Here is a 10,034-nt window from a genome sequence, read left to right as displayed (position 1 = left end):
TTGAGGGGAGGTTTTGGGGGCAAAGGGGGGGGAGTCCGGACTCAGGCAGCAGAGTTTCGGATGAGCTCAAATTCAAGCCTCAGGCTCAATTACAAATCTAGGCCGACTATGGGGGGCTTCTTTTCCACAAAGCGTCCTAGCGACCCCAGAGGCCATTTCGGACTGAACGCATTTCAGAAAGAAAATGTCCACAGGGCGTCCCCAAAACGCCTTTCAGCCGGTCAAGCGCTTTCCTTTTTTGAAGTCAAGTCCCTCTTGTAATGTCAGGGGGTGCAGCCAATTTGCGCACAGCAAGATCCCCAGGAACAGCGACAGTGATAATGACCCAGGCGCCCCTGTTTTCACTGACGTCGGTTGTGGGGTAAATATTGGGCCCAGGAGGCCGTGGAGAACTCCCACCAGCTCCCCCCACGACACCTCCGCCCCTCCCCCCCCGGAACCCCTCCCTCTGCCCTCCCCCCTCAATAACCCGCCCCGAACTCCGCCCTTCTTCCAACGGTAGCCATTGGTGGGGGGGTCTTTCCTATCCACCTGAGGGGGGGGCAGGTTTAACACCTCACCCGAAAGAGGGGCCCGCACCCGAACGGCAAACAAACAAAAATACGGGGGCAGCCGGTTCGTGCACAGCAAGATCCCGCGAGCGGTCATGTGCTTATGGGGCCCCGGGTTGCGTGTTTTAGCGATGTCGGGTTGCGGCCTCTTCGAGCGCTGGGAGAGCCCCCCCCCCCTGCTCCCCTCCTCCGAGAGCGGCTGCCGGGGTCTTCCAGCAGCGCAGCACTCCCTCGGGACCGCAATGGGTTAGGGTTAGGGCTCTGGACTCCAGCGGCCGGAGCACCAGCCACTTTAGCGAAACGCGTCCGGAGGAATTTTACAGCCCTTTCCGCCGGGAGGATTTCCCAGTCCGGCTGAAGCCAACGGACCTTTGAACTCATTTCACAGCCCGGCCCCTGGTGTGACTGGGCCCTAAAATCCCGTCCACGGATCCCTTGTTGCATTGTTCATGACAAGTGATGATGAGGAACTCAATGGGACATCGGTGTGTCCAAGTAAATACTCTAAACACTGGTGCAAAAATCCAAAAGCAGAGACGAAAGATTTGAGGGCCCTTGAGGGGCAGGAGGGCGGATGGGGTTAAATTTAAGCAGCACTATTTTCCCCTCTCACCACCCGTCCTTAAACTGAAAGGTGTTTTTGATTTATTTCCCTTGGCGTATTTCCCAACCCCTCAGTTTTGGTGTGCTCCAGGTTTCTATTAATAACCCCGCAGCCAACTCCAGGTAGGATAAACTCAAGGGGTTTGTTTATTTGCACACGCTCAAACCGTGGGAGGGAGGGTCGCCAAGTTGCCCCGACATTCAGACAGTGCAGGGAGGGATAGAGGAAAGAAGGTTTTAAGGTGCGGACACCACAGAGAAAATAAATATTGGTTCGCATGAGTCCTAGAGTCCAGAATAAAAGTCCAACGAGGTATTCCTTCACGGAGGTAGGCAGGTTGAAAACTGATGCTGGATAATTCACTTTTCCGGTGGTGTTGACTTCACACGATGAGCTGGGCATGCAGAGGTGACTCAATCTCGTAGGCGGTGATACAGAACTTCCAGAAGAAGCAGTGCCCACGGGGCCAGGCGTCCAGCCTGGGCCAGAGCTCCTTGTCTGTGAGGCTGCCGGTTAGATGGTGAACAGCAGACTGAGCTGTGCAGCTCAGCAAGGCGATATTACTTGTTCCACAAGCCAGAGGCCCATGTCACATGACTCCCACCTCTCCACCAGGTCTTTGACAAAGGATGTGTATCCCTCACCTGGATCCCAAAGACTGTCAAATATCCCAGCCATTAAGGATTGAAAGGAATGTTGTGGGGGCCTATTGTTTTAGCAGAAGATCCAGCTGCTGTAGGTCAGCCCTGAGCTATTAAATGCAGATGGCCTTTGTACAGCTCTCTCTTTGAACCTGGGCTGTGCAGTCACAGGAGGTCGATAGAGACAATGAGGTGCGTGTTTTCCTGAAACTACCCAGGAGCTTCTTTTGTTTGGGGGAGGGGGTCACAGACAGACATAGGTGCAGCCATTTTAAAGGTCTTTGTTCAGTTTTAAAATTTTAGAAACAGCGATGAGCGTATCTATTTATATTTTTAAAAAAATATGCAGTGTGAGGCTCTCGGCCCTTACGGAGACGACAGAGGAGATTTACCAGAATGGATCCAGGGATGAGGGATTTTAGCTCCAAGGTTAGGGTTGGGGAAGCTGGGGTTGTTCTCCTTGGAGGGAAGGGGGTTGAGGGGAGATTTGATCGAGGTGTCATGGTGAAGCAGTCTTGTAGGTGGTGGTGTCATCATGACAGGGTTAGATAAGGTAGACAAAGAAAAGCTGTTCCCATTGGCTGATGGTGCAAGGACTCGAAGACACAGATTTAAGGTTTTGGGCACTGGGGGGATGTGAGGAGGAACTTGTTTACGCAGCGAGTGGTGATGACCTGGAACTCACTGTCCCCGCGGGAGGTGGGAGCGGAGACGATGAATGATTTCAAAAGGGGAAATTGGACGGGGGCTTGAGGGAAATAAACTTGCCGGGGATACAGGGATAGAGCGGGGGGGGAATGGGACTGGCTGGGTTGGTGTAACAGAGAGCCAGCATAGGTGTGATGGGCTGAACAGCCTCCTTCTGCACTGTAATGACTCTATGATCCTATGAATCTACAGTGTAGGGTTGGGAGGTGGGGGGGAAGGGGAATCTAGTGCAATGGGAGATATCGATTTACCGTTTGAAGATTGTGCCACAGGCTATTTTGTAAAACACAATTGAGACACCATCTCACGTCTGCATGGACTGGTGTAAATAAGGAGCTGGCGATAGGAATAGTGAATTTAAAATGGGTCAATTGGTATGGAATCTAGATGCCTGATCACTGAGTACCAGCGAGTGAGTGACAGTTATCATCAAATCTAATTCTGGAACAGAGTGTAATAAAGCGTGATTAATATTTAGTCACCAAGGTTTTCAGATTGATGAATTAAGCTTGGAGTCAATTTATTCCCTTTCACTCGCTGTGTGCTATGTATGTACAGGAGTGTTCGAGGATGTGTTGGGAGGTATTACACCCCCCCTCCCCCCCCGGGTACAGTCTTGCTGTCAGCCGACAATCATTCCAGCAGAGATCACTGGCCAGCCATCGGGAGCGGGGGAAAACCTGAGCCCCGGATCGATCTGCTCATTCCTAGGGGTGGGGGAGGATTGTGGAACTTTGACTGACCCTGCCCAGGTTAAATCAGCTGGTGGGACACCGAGTCTGTAAACCTCCCCCCACCTAGCACGTCATTCAGGAAATCCCCAAAGAACATCCACGGGAATCCGGGATGCAGCAAACACAGGGATAAACTGAAGTCACCTGGAGCTCAGAGGCCAGGATTCAGGGATTCAAGTCCCACTCCCGAGTCTTGAGTGCATCATTCAGGCTATCTGGAGATGGTGGTGTAGTGGTAATGTCACCAGACTAGTAATCCTAAAGGCCTAGGCTCATTCTCTGGGGACATGGGTTCAAATCCCACCATGATAGCCAGTGGAATTTAAATCCAATTAATAAAAATATCGGGAATTGAAAGCTTGCCTTACTCTTAAGGAACAGGTATAGGCCATTCAGCCCCTCAAGCCTGGTCTACCGTTCAATAAGGTCATGGCTGATCTTCTTGTGTTTCGAATTCCACATTTTCCATCTAACCCGATAACCTTTGATTCCCTTGTCTAACAAGAATCTATCTGCCTCTGCCTTAAAAATATTCCGTGACCCCGCCTCCACCACCTTCTGAGACAGAGAGTTCCAAAGTCGCACAACCCTCTGAGATCGAGTGAACCTCCTCTGAACCGCCTCCAATGCATTTACCTCCTGAAATAAGGAGACTAAAACTGCACACAGTATTCGAGATGCGGTCTCACCAATGGCCTGTATAACTGACGCATAACATCCTTACTTTTATGTTCAATCCCTCTCGTAATAAAGGATAGCATTCCATTAGCCTTCTCAATTACTTGCTGTACCTGCATACTAACTTTTTGTGACTCGCACTAGAACATCCAGATCCCTCTGCACCTCAGAATTATGCAGCCATTCTCCATTTAAGTAACACTCTGCTTTTTTGTTCTTCCTGCCAAAGTGAACAACTTCACATTTTCCCACATTAAACTTCATTTGCCAAATCTTTGCCCACTCACTCAACCTACCTATATCTGTCTGAAACCTCCTCATGTCCTCTTCACAACATACTTTCCTACCAATCTTTATGTCATCTGCAAATTTACCTACCATGTCTTCACTCCCCTCATTTAAGTCATTGATGTAAATCATAAGGCCCGAGTACAGACCCCTGTGGGACTCCACTCGTCACATCCTGCCAATCAGAAAAAGACCCATTTCAGCATACTCTCTGCTTTCTGTCAGCCAGACAATCTCCTATCCACACTAATATGTTACCCCCAACACCGTGAGCTTTTAATTTTCCGTAATAATCTTTGATATGGCACTTTATCAAATGCCTTCTGGAAATCCAAGTACAGCACGTCTACAGGATCCCCTTTATCCACTGCGCATGTTACTCCCTCAAAAAACTCCAATAAATTGGTTAAACATGATTTTCCTTTCACAAAACCATGCTGACTCTTCCCCATTGCCTTGAGCTCTTCTAAGTGCCCAGCTATAACCTCCTTAATGATCAATTCTAACAACTTCCCCATGACAGATGTCAAGCTAACTGGCCTATAGTTTCCTGTTTCCTGCCTCCCTCCATTCTTGAATAGAGGGATTACATTTGCTACTTTCCAGTCTGATGGAACCTTTCCAGAAGCTAGCGAATTTTGGAAAATTAACACCAGCGCATGGACTACCTCATTGGCCGACTCTTTTAAGACCCTTTATTCTTGGTAAGAGTGACCCTGACACCATTGCAGATTGTTGTAAAAACCCATCTGGGTCACTCATGCCCCTTTAGGGAGGGAAATCTGCCATCCTTACCCGGTCTGGCCTACATGTGACTCCAGACACACAGCCATGTGGTTGACTCTTGCTCAGAGAAACGTGGGTGTGCTGGTACAAGGAATGCAGAAAGTTAGCATGGAGATGCAGCGAAGGAAGGCAAGTGGCACATTGGCCTTTATTACAGGGGGATTGGAGAACAGGAATAAAGAAGTCTTGCTCCAATGGTACAAGGTTTCGGTGAGCCCACATCTGGGATACTGGCCGGGATTTTCTGTGCCCGCTGGCGTCGGGAGTGTTCGGTGGTGTGAGCGGACAATATGGCCAACCGGCCAATGGCAGGCTGCTTTCCCCGCCATCGGACATTGGGAACCTCGTTGTATTACAGCAGCAAATCATTATAAGGCCAGCCCGCCGGACTCATCCCCCCTTCCCCACTCCCGTCTAATCGTCCACCCACGTCAGTGGGAAAACACACCAACGTGTTTCACAACAGCATATATAAGGCGTACTCCTGGCAGGCTGCACTTCACTCAGGACTTCAAGGTTTGTTTCCCTACCTCGCTTCGGGCAGCACTCGCAGTCATCAGCGCCAGGCTTCACCGACAGCACCACATCACTTTTAGGGGGAGCTCACGGGCAGGTCTCTACCTACCAGATCAGCCATATGTGGGTGGCTTTCCAATGGCTGCAGGGCAAGGTCTTGCTTGGGGAAGAGGGGGAGAAGTGGCCTCGGACAAGGGAAGAGGCTGCAGGATGAGGGCTGTACAGGGTGAGGGGGCTATCTCAGGGTGGGCGTGGGGGGGCACATGTTAACCTGTGCAAGTGGCCTCAAGATGGAGAGGGCTGAGAAGGCAGTCTCCAGAGGAGATGAGGCCAGAGGGAGATGTGAGGGTGTGTGTGAGAGAGTGAGTGGTGATGTCCCTTGAGCTGGGAGTGAGTGAGATGCCAGTGAATGTGTGATGGGTTTGAGTGGGTGAGTTGAGAGTGATGAGATGGTTGCCTTACCCTGTCTGCATGGATAAGATCATCCATCCTGTATCACCATTGGGAATTAAGGGATATGGGGAGCGGGTGGCAAAGTGGAATTGAAGCCCAAGATGAACCATGGCTGTTTTGAATGGCAGAGCAGACTCGATGGGCCGAATGGCCTACTCCTGTCCCTATCGCTTATCTTCTTACGTTCTTAACACCCTCTGAAATGGCCGAGCAAGCCTCTCCGTTCAAGGGCACTCGGGCAGCCAGTGTTGACCTTGCCAGCGATGCCCACACACCCATGAAAGAACAAATGAGGAGAGAGGCTGGCACTATTGGTGCCAGTGCTGAGGGAGCGCTGCACTGGAGAGGCTGAATGTTACACCACACGGGTGTGCACACGCCCGAGCCGATCGGGGGGTAAAATACCCACAAGAAGATGTTGGGCGAGTGTCCCGACATCACCCCCACCGAACCTGCACAATCTTCAGTTCGATGGGGACACACCCGGGAGTCAGAGCTGCGCCTGTCATCGATTAAAAGGCCACTTAAGGTCATTAAAAACCCAATTGACGCAGATTTTTCGTTGTCCGTGTGATTTCGCGCCCATCGCCCAGGCAAAACGGGCAGGTGGGCAGCCCACGTTCCACAAAAACCTGGTCCACGGGCGGGATAAGTAGGGTCAGCAGCATTGCCAGTGTGAGCAGTGAGGGGTTTAGGAGATATTTTGCTGCAGGTTTGTCTATTTGGACTTGGCAGCTTCACCTCCATCCTGAGCTTCACTCTCAGCATTTCCAGACCTCATTCCAGGATTTATCGGTGTCTCCAAGGCCCCCGGAGGATTCAGGCCGTGTGGACCCTTCCAGGTATGAGACAGGCTTCCCTTACCCTGGGAATGGGGACTGTGGTCTCCGCTGGAGGCACCTCCTCTCAGGAGGGAGAGAGGGGCAGGAGGGAGAGAGGGGCAGGAGGGAGAGGGGCAGGAGGGAGAGGAGGCCAGGTGTCCCAATGCAGCCTCCAGGGGAGGGACCTGTGGGAGGAGAGGCACAGACACAAGGGGTGTAGGACCAGCAGGAAGTCCAAGATGGAAGGGGCCGCAGAAGATGCCACTATCCTGCTTCCAGGGTTTACAGGCGGCGATGCAGCTACCTCAATATATCTGAGGTGCAATATCGAAGGAGGTTCCGACTCTCAAGGGAGACAGTGACCTCCATCTGTCAGGTGATCAGCCCTGAGATCAGCTCCGACTGTGTGGGTGGACACCCCATGCCAGTGGCTCTGAAGGTCACAATGACCCTCAGCTCCTATACCTCCGGCTCTTTCCAGGGTTCAGTGGGGAATCTGTGTGGAGTCTCCCAGTCAGCTGTCCACAGTTGTGTCAAGCTGGTGACAGATGCTCGGTTCAGACAGGTACTGACCTTTATTCTTTACCGTACAGACGAGGCCAGCCAGGCTGAGCGAACCAGGGGTTTCACAGCGATTGCTGGTCTCCCCCGTGTCCAGGGTGCTATAGACTGTACACATGTGGCCATCAAGGCTCCAGCAGGTGAGCCCAGTGCCTTCACCAACAGGAAGGGATTCCACTCCATGAACGTGCAGATAGTGTGTGGGATGCAGGTTCTGCGAGTCTGTGCAAGGTATCCAGGCAGCTCCCACGATGCCTACATCCTGAGACACTCCCAGGTGCCGGGGCTCTTCAGTGCTTCAGCCCGGCTGGATGGATGGCTGCTGGGTTACAAGGACTATCTGTTGAAGAGGTGGCTCATGATGCCTCTCCGCCATCCAAGAACAGAAGCTGAGGAGCGTTACAATAGGAGCCATGGTTCCATAGGGCGGAGGTAAAGAGAACAATAGGTCTTCTGAAGATGTGTTTCCAATGCCTGGACCATTCAGGGGGAGCACTACAATACCCCCCAAAGCGAGTGTCACTGGTAGTGGTTGGATGCTGCACTCTCCACAATCTGGCACTGGCAAGGGGGGTCCCACTGGAGGAAGAGGATCTTGGTGCAGCTCCACAGGCCACAGAGGATGAGTCCAGTAGTGAGTAGAAGAGGAGACAGTGAGGAGAATGCTGAGGGTGTGGAGGCAGACCTCGGTAACCTCCAGGGAGGCAGGGATACCAGGGACGCCTTGATCCAATGCTCCTTCAGCTAGGCTGCCAAAGATCAGCTTCACACTAGGGCTGTCTCCTCCATCCTCGAAGTCTGAAATGACCCTTTCATTTGAACCAAAGTCCACTCAGTGCCTGTGCAATAAAGTTCAGAGCCACCTACATCCAGCATTACATACTGGCGTACCCCGCACCAATAAAACAAAAAGGTGAAGCATACTCAGGACATGACGACAGAAGAACATTTATGTAATTTTCATAATCCAAACAAAGTAACTTTACTATCTTTGGTGTTCATGTCCAAACCCATTAAACAAAACATTACAGAACAGCAGATCACCCATGATCGGTCCCTCTTGTGCTCATGGTGCCTTTAACTTATGTTTTCGGGTGCTACATCTAGGTTCTCCCCCTCGCTAGCACCGGCATTGGGTCCAGGCTGCTGACTCCGCTGCCCTGTTGGTCTTGATGACCTTGGCGGGCGTCCTCTGGCCAGTGGAGCCTGTGCTGGCCCCGCCTGTGGGGGAGCGGCCAGTGGCACAGTTGGCATCTCCCCAGTCACCGCAGCCTCATCGGATGCCACGGTCACTGGCAGAGGGACGGAGGAGCTGCTGCCCACATCCGGAGCCCACTGAGAGGAGCCTGCAGAGACAACAAGCAGCTCGTGCGCCAATGTGAGGTCACTTTGGGCCTCCCTGCTCACCATTGATGGACAGGCACCCAGCTGGGATACTGGGTGCCCAATCCATCGCCCACACTGACACTGACCAGCTGAGGTCATTGCCGGTGTGAGGGCTGCAGGTCCGAGTGTGTCCCCAGGAAGCCCTGATTCTGGCCCTGGAGCTGCCTCTCCATGAGAGTCACCATTCTCTCCATGGAGGAGGAAGTGCACTCGGCCATGAGGGTCAACGCAGTGCTCACGCTCCGCATGGACTCCTCCACAATGGAGACCGTGGCACGCAGACCCTCATGGATCTCCACCAGGTCCTCCCGCACATCTCGCTGGACATCCAGCATCTGCTGCTTAATGGATGATTCCAGAGGCTCAGCATCAGCCTTCAACTGAGCATCGTCCTGGTCTCCAGCAGCCCTCCGACTCCCGGCGCCCTGGGCACTCTCTGCCTCTGCCTGCACCTCAAGTGAGTGTGGAGTGCCCTCACTGCTGTGCACCGAGATACTAGCCGCCAGTCTAATGCCCACCGAGGTGCTGGTATCTGCGCTGGCGCCTGGTGTAGAGAGCAGGTATGACACAGGTGCAGCTGAAGCCTGGTGGTCCTCTGGGGTCAGGGGTGGGTCTTCGAGGTCCTGCGATTGGGTGCGTGGTGGTGAATCTAAGGCAGAACAACGACATGTCCTTGTTTAAAGTCATCACACTGTCACCACGCATGCCGGGCCATGGGGATCTGTATCACGGTGCCATTGACTTCCAATGATCAATGGGGACTCCAGTTTCGAGGCTCCCATCAATGAAGAGACGACACTCGAATATTTGCACCTATGAAAGTCTCTCCTCTGTACACCCCAGCCTCCCTGTGAGTGGCTGAATGAGGCGTGTGGCCTCTCCAGATCCAAGGCATCCTGCTCAAATCTGGTTGGGTTTCTGGTGGTTAGAAATCTGGGGAACCTCCGCTTGTCCACGGCCTCTCAGTTTGGTTCTGGCTCGTCTTCTCCTGAAAGGACAGAGGAACATTGATGAGTCCACTCTCTACCTGCAGCGCCATTGCAGCCTGGCCAACCCCAGCTGAGGAGCGGCCTGCAGGGCACATCCGAGTCGTGGCCCTCAAGCCGCAAGGGACTCAGCCCAAGCAGCCAGGGATCACCCCCTTGGCCAGCTCCGGTGGCCTCCTCCTTCCACCTCTGGAGACGAGGGTGACCCTCCTGGCAGCCCCCTCCTCCAGGAGGACCGTGAGGCACTCATCCGAAAACCAGGGGTGGGGGGTGGGGTGAGTGCCCACCTAGCCTGCCCCCCCGCCTAACCCTTCCCGACCA

Source organism: Cetorhinus maximus, unplaced genomic scaffold, assembly GCF_964194155.1.
Source record: "Cetorhinus maximus unplaced genomic scaffold, sCetMax3.hap1.1 HAP1_SCAFFOLD_1864, whole genome shotgun sequence".
NCBI lineage: Eukaryota > Metazoa > Chordata > Chondrichthyes > Lamniformes > Cetorhinidae > Cetorhinus > Cetorhinus maximus.
The sequence above is the reverse complement of the archived record's forward strand: the minus strand, read 5'-3'. Positions refer to the sequence as shown.